Raw genomic sequence first — 10,536 nt, forward strand, 5'->3', positions numbered from 1 at the left:
AATGACCAAGGATGATATTTTCACAGGTTGAATTTCTAGGGGCGCCTGGGGGGCTCAGTCAGTTCAGCAGCTGGCTCTTCATTTCATCTCAGCTCATCATCTCTGGATCCTGGGATTGAGCCCCATTTTGGGCTCCATACTCAGCGTGGAGTCTGCTTGAGGATTCTCTATCTCTCAAATAAGTAAATCTTTAAAAAAAATGGAGGATTTCTTCCTCCATGAAAATGTGCATTACCTAGAAAGTGGTCTAAATTTTTTAAAATGAAAGAAAACCACGTAGTTCCACCAGACCTAAAAAATAATTGTTTATCCAAACAGAAGCACATTCATTTCTATAGAATTAATAATGACAACATAAGTAGATATGTATACACATTGCTATAAATATAATCCATATTTATTAAATTTGAACATATTAATATATAGCAGGCATCTATGACTATTAAAATTCTTTATTTTTACCAGTGTTGTTTTACAAAACTTTATAATTTTATTTTCCAGATAGAATGATTACTATATGATACAGTTGATTTTTTAATTTTTTTTATTTTTATTTATTTATGATAGTCACACAGAGAGAGAGAGAAGCAGAGACATAGGCAGAGGGAGAAGCAGGCTCCATGCACTGGGAGCCGGATGTGGGATTCGATCCCGGGTCTTCAGGATCGCGCCCTGGGCCAAAGGCAGGCACCAAACCGCTGCGCCACCCAGGGATCCCTATGATACAGTTCTGTAGCTTAAGTATTTTCTGCTCCATTTAAAATAATTAAACTAGTTTTTTATTTAACTGTTCACAAGTACTTAAAAATCTAGAAACATTTAACCAAACACAACGGGGTGAGGATCATTTGGAAATTCTATCACTACATATAAGTGAAAGAAATATTATCTATACACGTAAGTTTAATCTTGTGACTATATTAACATATTATCAAAGCATTTTAAAAGCCAATAAAGTTATTTCTCTATAAAATTTGAGATAGACATATTATTAATAACTAGAAATCACTAATACATTAGCAGAGTGCGCATTGTTTATCATTGATTCCTTTATAATATTTTTAGTGTCAGGCTTTGGTAAAAGTATAAGAGAAACTAACTTCATAAGATATTTAAAAGGCATGGCATAGAAAAGCAAGATTTCAATTTATTCAGCTTTAAAACTACATGAATTAAGGTGGTATAAAGTATGTACTTGCTAAATATAATGAAGGAAAAATCTTATTAAGGATGTCCACAAAGTAGTGACAGAAACAATAATGTCTTAAGAATTAAGTTAAAAAAATATATCCTCATGGAGTAGAAAATATTCTTTTCTTAGACTTAATAAACCTTATATTTTAGATCAATTGTAGATACACAGCAAAACTGAGCAGAAAATATAGTTTCCATAACCCTATGCTTTTTAGTACAGACATCGCCATCAGAGTGGTACATTTGTTACAACTGCCGAACTACTTCAACACATCATTATCCCGCAAAATTCACGGTGTACATTAAGGTCATTCTCGATGTTTTATGGGCATGCCTTATTATTCTGTTGCACTTCACTCTGTTGCATTTCACAGACATTGCATTTTTCACCGATTGGAGGTTTGTGACAAACCTGTCAAACCAGGCTATCCACACCATTTCTCCAATATCACTTGTTTGCCTCAAGTCACTGTATCACATTTTGGTAATTTTCATAATATTTTAAACTGTTTGATTATTATCATATTTGCTACAGCGATCTGTGATCAGTGGTGTTACTAGTATCATTGTTTTGGAGTGCCATGACCTATGCCCACACAAAACACCAAAGTTAATCAATAATTCTTTGCATTAGGCTGCTTCACCATGGGCTTTTCCCCTGTCTTTCCCTCTCTTTGGGCCTCTCCATTCCCTGAGACACAACAAAGTGGAAATCAGTCCAAAATGAATAACCCAACAATGGCTTCTAAGTGTTCAAGTGAGAGGAAGAATCACATGTCTCTCACTTTAAACCAAAAGCTAGAGATGATTTAGTGAGGAAGGTGTGTTGAAAGCCAAGACAAGCTGAAAGCTAGACCTCTTGCACCAAACAGTTTGTGAAGCTGTGAATACGAAGGAAATATTCTTAAAGGAAATTAAAAGTGCTATTCCAGGGAACACATGAATCATAAGAAAGCAAAGCAGCCTTTTTGCTGATATGGAGAAGGTTTTGGTGGTCTGAACAAAATATCAAACCAACCATGATATCACCTTAAACAAAAGTCTAATCCAGGGCAAGGCCTTAACTGTCTTCACTTCTATGAAGGCTAAGAGAGGTGAAGAAGCTGCAGAATAAAAGGTTGGAAACCAGTATACATTGGTTCATGAGATTTAAGGAAGGAAGCCATCTCCAAAACATAAAAGTGCAGGTGAAGCAACAAGTGCTGACCTAGAAGCTGCAGCGAGTCACCCAGAAGACTAAGATAAGTAATGAAGGTGGCTACACTAAACAGCAGATTTCTAATGACCCAACCTTCTATTGAAAGAAGATGCCAGCAAGGACTTGCATAGCTGGAGTAGAGAAGTCAAGGCCTGGCTTCAAAGTTTCAAAGGCCAGGTTGACTCTCCTTTAGGAATTAACTCTTATGATGAATCTGGGCAAATGAATTGAATTGAAACTCTTCTGGAAATAACTTGTTGTATTTAGATGTTAATCGTGATCCATTGGTAAGAGGCCAAAATATCAACATTGACCAAGGTGTGGAAGATGTGTACTCTAAGCTTCATGGGTGACTTGGAGAGGCTCAAGAGCAGCAGAGAAGGAACTTGCAGATGTGGTGGAAACAATCAGAGAAATAGAATTAGAAGCAGAGCCTGAATATGAGACTGAATCGTTCGTTGCAATCTCATCCTATAAGTTGAACAGATGAGGAGCTGCTTCTTCTGAGCAAGCAAAAAGCAAGTAGTTTCTTGAGATGAAATCTACTCCTGCTAAAGATGCCTTGAAGATTGTTGAGACAGTAACAAAAATTTATAATATTACATGAACACACCTGATAAAGCGGTGGCAGGGTTTTGGAAGATTGGCTCTCATTCCGAAAGCCTTACTGTGGGTAAAATGCCATCAAAGAGCATCACAGGGTACAGAAAAATCTTCCATGAAAAGAAGTGTCAATTAAAGTGGCAGATTTCATTGTTGTCCTAAGAAATTGCCACAGCCACCCCAACTGCCAACAACCACCACCCTGATCAGTCAGCAGCCACCAATACTGAGACAAGATCTTGTACTGGCAAAAGATTGGGACTCACTGGAGGCTCAGATGAAGGATGGGTAGTGCTTTTTAGCAATAAAATATTTTTCATTAAAGTATGTACATTTCTTATGCATAATTTGGTTGCACACTTAATAGACTATGGTTTAGTGTAAAACTAGCTTTTGTGTTCACCGGAAAACCAGAAAATTCATTTCACTCACATTATTGCAATATTCACTTTATTGTGGTGGTCTAGAGCCAAACCTATGATACTTTTAAGGTATGCCTATCATACAAAGTTCTAAGCATGGCAAGTAGTCATCACAGTCCCTTAAGATGAAATTATAAGAACGATATATGAAATGTGTATCTCAAGAACTTTAGTGAATTTATCTAAGGTTGCAGAAGTATATTTGGCATGTTTTCTAAAATGTATTAAATTACATTTGCATATGGATACAATTTAAACATTCACTTCACTCAATCTATCTTTATCCTTAGTGAATTGCAAAATAACAAGAAATGCTAAAAGATGCTTTACCTTTCTCTAAGAATTTGATGACTGAAACATACTTCATTGATTTGTTTGTAGTACATAATTCTATAGAATGTGTGCATATGTTTTAAATTTAGATACATGCTCAGGTGACACCAATACATACAACTTTAAAAGGCTTTATAAAAATAGAAATATTTAATTTACAAAGTTTTGATCTAACAATCATGATATCATAGATTCTTAGATGTTGAAGGGAGTTTGAAATCTCTATTTCAGTCCTTCAGTCATTTATGCATTGGAAAGCTCAAAACTTAGGTTTTAACTCATGCTTTGACAAGTATTTGATGACAATAAAGTAACTAATTCACTTGTTTTGTTTTTCAGACTAATCACTTTTAGTTAGCTCAATGATTATACAGGATTTTATGATTCATTAATAGTATGGGTAGAATTGTTATAATTATGGTGACATCCTTTTCAACATCTAGAAGCTGTCTGCATTCCTTGGCTAGTGGCCTTTTCCTTGCACTATACCAACATGGTGATTTATCATCACATCTCCTTCTGATTCATCATGATCTTTCTGCCTCCCTCTTACAATGACCCTGTGATTTCATTGGATTCATCCAGATAATCCAGGATAAACTCTCATCTTAAAATCCTTAATATATTCACATTTGTAAAATCTCTTTTTACAATGTAGGGTACCATACTCATAGGTTCAGGAGATTAAGATTTTATATCTTTGCAAGGGTGGGGGACTTTACTTGACCTACTACAAGTGCCCAATATGGACCTGCAATCTTTACTTGACCTACTACAAGTGCCCAATATGGACCTGCAATAGTCAAGAATCTGGAGATATGGTAGTAAACAAATATTTGAATATATGTTCATAGATCTTGTATTCTGGAGGATAGAAGTCATCAACCATAGCATAATGACTGCTTTTAGAGCTCTGAAATATTATGTGTGGGATAAGAGGCCTTTAAGATGGCCCTCAAGGACCGCCATGCTCTAACATTCATGCTTTCGTGTAATCCCCTCCAACTGAGTATGAGCTAGATCAAGAGACTCATTTCCTAAGAAGAGGATATATAAACAGTGATAGAACATCTTTTTCTAGATCACTCTACAAAAATCCCGTGGCTTCTATTTTGCTTCCCATTTTTACTCACTCACTAGCTTGCCCTAAGGAAGCCAGCTGACATGTTATGAGCTTCCCGGCCGAGAGGACTATCTGGTGAGAAACAGAGGAATGCTGTTGCCCAACAGTCAGTGAAGAACACAGGGCTTAATGTTCCTATAATACAGAAAGAAATAAATCTTGTCAACTTTTAAACTCACAGGAGTGAGTTTAAAAGGATCCTCTCCTGGTTGCATTCCTGTGAGAAACCCTGAACCAAAGGCACCCCACTAAGCTGCACCCAGATACCTAAGCAATGAAAACTTTGAGATAATAAAAGTGTAATGTCTGAAGTCACAAAGTTTTAGGGTCATTTGTTATGTAGCATAGATATCTAATGCAGTGTTTATTTAAACTTGAATTTGAATGCCATTGAGAAGGGCGGGTACTGGGTACTGTCTAAATCATACAAAGTTCATGCCTTTCCTATTGTCTGACAACAAAACATCTAGTAAATACATATTAAATAAACTATCCAATTGTTTTTAATGTATTTTAAACATATTAAATTAATTAGAAAAAAATAATTTGCTATAAATACTATGAAGTGGGGGAAAAGAAAGTGTCCCGTGATAGCAGATAACTGGGAAACCTGAATAAAAATCAGGGAAAATCTCTCTGTGTATATCTTTTTCAAGGACCTAAAGGAAAAGAAGAATAATTTTAGCAAAGGACAGAAAGAATATTCCAGACAAAACAAATGATCGCACATAAAGGCCTAGAAGTAGGAACAGGCATGGTCTCCAATATCAAAATAAGACAAAATTGCTTTCCATTTGTATAGGGGCATCAGTGGGCAATAATGGGTTAGTAGTAGATGAAAGTGAGTGATCATTATTATAGCATGGCTTGGAACATCATGATAGAAAATGAATTTTCAATTCAGTGCAATGGGATTATCCAAAGGGAATAATTGAAGATGAATACAGATTTTAATTTGAGCACTTTGATAGAGGTGATGGCTAATTTTTGTATCAACTTGACTGGGCCACCAAGTGCCCTGACATTTGGTGAAATATTATTCTAGGTGTATCTGTGAGGGTGCGTGTGGTTGAGATTAACGTTTGAATCAGTAGACTGAGTAAAGTAGATCACCCTTCCCCGTGTGGTTGGGCCTCATACAATTCACTGAAGGCCCACAGAGAATAAAAAAGGTTGAGGCAGGGACAATTTGCTTTCTTGCTCTCCCTGTCTTCAAGCTCAGACACTGCTCTTCTCCTGCCTTCAGACCTGGACTTAGCCTGGAACTTATACCACCAGCTCTTCTGGAGCCTGGAACTTCAGACTTGGACTGGACTAGATCTTAGGATTTCTCATCTTCCACAATCATGTGAGTTGATTCCTTATAATCTCTTTAAACATATCCTGTTGATTCTGTTTCTCTGGAGAATGCTCACAATTGCATGTTGTCCCATTTGCTTAAAAATTATGATGGAAAAAATGAATTCTAGAGCAGAGGGAAATGAAAACTCCAGCTTTGACTATACTATATTTGATTCGGAACATCCAATTTCAGATGTCAAGAACGAATTTTGTTAACAGATCGTGTTCTTTTTGTTCATTAATTATTTAACACATTGTGTCTTATGCCAAAGATGGGACAGGAAGTCTGGGAAGTGTAGTTTAAAAAGACAACAGTGCACAGATGCTGTATCAGTTAATTATGCCCTCCTTATAAGCAACAAAATGTCTGACAAATGATGAATTAAATAGAAGTTGTTAATTTTCTCATATAGTAGGAACTTTGAAAGTAAAGGCTTGCTATGGTCAAGGAAAAAGTAAGAACATTGGTTCAGGAACTCAACAATGTTAGGAACCTGTGTGTTTGTCTGTAGGTGTGTGTGTGTGTTTAATCTTCCTTTCACTGTTGCAAGTTCACGATAGCAGCTCCAAACACCACGCCAAGTCATGTTCAAACATGGGAAAACAGAGCCACACAGAGTGGAATCCTTTTTAGCACATGCTTCCTTCTTTTGAGAGATTCAAAATCATTCCCAAAAGCCCCTCAGAAAATTTTCTCTTTCCTCTAATTGGTGAAAAAAAAAAAATCAACCATAATTTCACTCCTAGACTGTGGGCTGGGTTTACTTTTTCAAAGATCTAAGGCTCTTGTGTCTCTGCCTCTCTCTCTCTCTATGTCTATCATAAATAAATATAAAAAAAATCTAAGGCTCTTGATTTGATACATGAAAAGAAAAATAACATTCTACTTGAGAGAGAGAGAGAGAGAGAATGATTTTAGAGTGGGCATCTAATAGAACTCCAAATTTATATAGGAACTAATTCAAGGCTAGGAAATGAATTAGTTTGACTTTAATTAAATTACGTTAAGCTTTTCCATATTGACAACAATTCATCTTTGAGTGAGCATGTGACCCAGTTCTGGCCAATAAAACATAAATATTTCTGAAAGTTTCTATCAATGTTATCCTTCCTGTTATATGAAGACATCAGGAAAACAGGTGTTTGTTGGTGTTTTTTTTTTTTTTTTTTTTTCCAGCCCTTCCTCTTGCTTTCAGCTCAGGATGGTATTGTATAAAAATAGAATGATTCAAGGTGTGGCAGTTATCTTGTAACACTGAGATAAAAACCAAATACCAATGCTCCTTACAACACAGCTTCCCAACTCCGTTCTTTTACTCAAAAAATCCTTTATTATTTAAACTAATCCAGTATGGGGGCACCTGGGTGACTCAGTGGTTGAGCATCTGCCTCAGACTCAAGTGGTGATCCCAGGGTCCTGGAATCAAGTCCCACATCAGGCTCCCTGAAGGGAACCTGCTTCTCCCTCTGCCTGTGCCTCTTCCTCTCTCTCTGTGTCTCTCATGAATAAATGAATAAAATTTAAAAAAATATATAAACTAATACATAATATAATATGGAGACTCTGTTCTTTGTAACTAAAAAGAGCATATATAATATAGATATCATTTAAATCTATAGAAATGAAGGTATTTGTGGCAAAGGGGAAAAATGCAGAGAATGAAGAAAAGGGTGTCATTACTGAGGTTTGGCAGCATTTAGGGAGAAATAGATAAGGAACCTGCTAAGGAGACAGAGAAGTGGCAAAAGGACAACCTAAAGAGTAGCGTGTTCTGGAAACTTGAGGGGATATTTCAAGAAAAGAAGTAAATGCTCCTGAAAGTCTTAACAGATTGAAAACTGCAATTTAAAAATAATTTTGGCAATATGGCGGTCTTTGGAAACTTTGAAAGGACTTCTCTGAGTTACTGGGAGAAAGAAGCTATATTAGAACACATAGGTTCAAGGAAGTGTGTCTAGGAAATATGTGTTCAGTGTTTGGCCATGAAGTAAAATTGATAAAAAGCAGTAAATGAGGCATGCCTTGTTGTTGCGGTTGCTATCTAGGGGAATGTGCTAAAGGAAATTTGCATGGGGATGAGGTTATAAGCAACGGAGAAAGAGATATTTATGATGCCGGAGGGGGAAAAAAAAAGAAACCACAGAAGTACTCTTGAGAGGAGATTATCTCTGAGTACAAGAGAAGAGATTAGCTTCTGATTGAGGATGGTTGCTTTATTGTAACAAGATGTGGTGATGAGGTAAAGACATTTCTTGGTTGGCTTGTGAGAGGCTGAGACACCTTTTCTGGCCCATTTTTCTCAGAGAAGGATCTGTTTACTCAGTTTACCAATTCAAATATTAATCTCATTCAGAAACACCCTCACAAAGACACCCAGAAATAAGGTTTAGCCAAACATCTCAATACCCCATGGCCCAGTCAAGATGACACATAAAATTAATGATCATGATCATCATGGAAGAGTGAGGGGAGCTTATGGAGAATGTGTGAGCTATCAGACTTTACTTAAGTTCAGCTAAAATGTCAGAACATTTTCTTGTGAATGAACTTGGTGTTAGGGATCCCTAATCTTGTACTGTACAGTCAACGCTTTGACATTAAAGGCAACATTTTCAATTTATTCTCATTAAATTATATATTCACAGTTTTACAGAAGAATACCTTTCTTCAAATTATTTTAATCATGGTTTTTAATTGCCAGTGTTATTTCTCCTTTCTAGTTTCTTGGCTCTGCAATTCTGGTAAACACGTGTTTTCTGTTGGCTTGTCATTCAACATTAGTCAGCATTGGGCCCAAGGCAGAGGTAGGTGGCACTTTCTGAAACATTAGGATCATTACTGGTAGTAATATTGGCAAATATTCCTAAAACATTAAAAAAATAATATTCACTGTAGACCTCAAAATTGAATCTGATTCATAATTTCAGAAAAATCTAAATCTTAATAAATTTTTATCAAATCTGATTTAAAGATGAAATTCCCTCAAATTTTATTTAAATATCATTCAAATGTAGAAATTATTATAGGCAACATGAATCTGGTTTCTGTTTTGCAAATGGTTCATTCATCCACATTCAGTGCTTTTTATTTATTTTGTTCCATTTTTCTATACTATGTATATTTCACAGCAATCAATTATTCTTTAGTCTAATTTGAGAGTAAAATACAAATATTTCAAAGTCAATTCATATGTCCTGCTGCCTCGCTAGAGGTGTCATGGAAACCAAGAATGTAGGCACTGGAGTATATCTACTTAGCTTACAGTTCTGGCTGTGACATTTATTAAATGTGTGATCTTTAAAAACTTACTGTGTCCTCTCTGTATGAAAGAAAAAAAGAGTTAGTTGGTTTAGGCTACAAAGTAAAATAGATGGAGTAGTTTACAAACAACAAACATTTATTTCTTACAGTCTGGAGGCTGGAAGTCCAAGATCAGGGTACCATGTGGTTGGGTTCTGGTGAGGGTCCTCCTCCAGGGTGGACTTTTTGTATCTTCAAATGGTGGAAAGAGAGCAAGGTAGCTCTCTGGCCTCTTCTGGTAAAGTCATTAATCTTATTTCTGAGGGTTCTAATCTCATGATCTAATTACCTCCCAATGATCTTACAACATAGAAATTTTGAGACAACATAAATATCCATTCCAGAGCAGATAAACACTTCTCCATATTTATACCATCCAAACATCTTTCACACAGTGTTGTTAATCATGTAAAAATGTATTTAAAAATTCCTCTCTGCAGGGGCCCTGGGTGGCTCAGTCAGTTAAGTGCCTGCCTTTAGCTCAGGTCATGATCCTGGGGTCCCGGGATTGAGCCCCAGGTCAGGCTCCCTGCTCAGTAGGGAGTCTGCCCTTCTCTCCCTACTCATGCTCTCTCTCACTCTTTCTCTCAAATAAATAAAATAGAAAAATAAAATAAAATAAAAAAATAAAATAAAATAAAAATTACTCTTTGCAAAGCATTGTTCCAAGTGCTTTAAGTGTATTTCATGTTATCATCATAGCAAACCATGGAATAAATATGTTAATATTCCCACTTAATGGATGATAAAAATCTAAGTAACTCGCTGCTGGTCACACAATTTATAAGTGGTATAACTGGGTTAGACTCAAAGCAAAATTATGCGTAAAATTTAAATAATTCAATTATACTTAGAAATCCAGTAGGCAACCAATCCATTTATCTGTGATCTTTGTGAATTGAAGCAGATTTTGTAAAGCCATTAAGAGAAACAGCAATCAAACAAATAAAAAGCAGATACGCTGCAAGGTTCACTTTATACTTCACATCACATCATATTTAATGTATGATAATGTTAAGAA

Source organism: Canis aureus, chromosome 14 (genome assembly GCF_053574225.1).
Source record: "Canis aureus isolate CA01 chromosome 14, VMU_Caureus_v.1.0, whole genome shotgun sequence".
In the NCBI taxonomy this organism is placed as follows: Eukaryota; Metazoa; Chordata; class Mammalia; order Carnivora; family Canidae; genus Canis; species Canis aureus.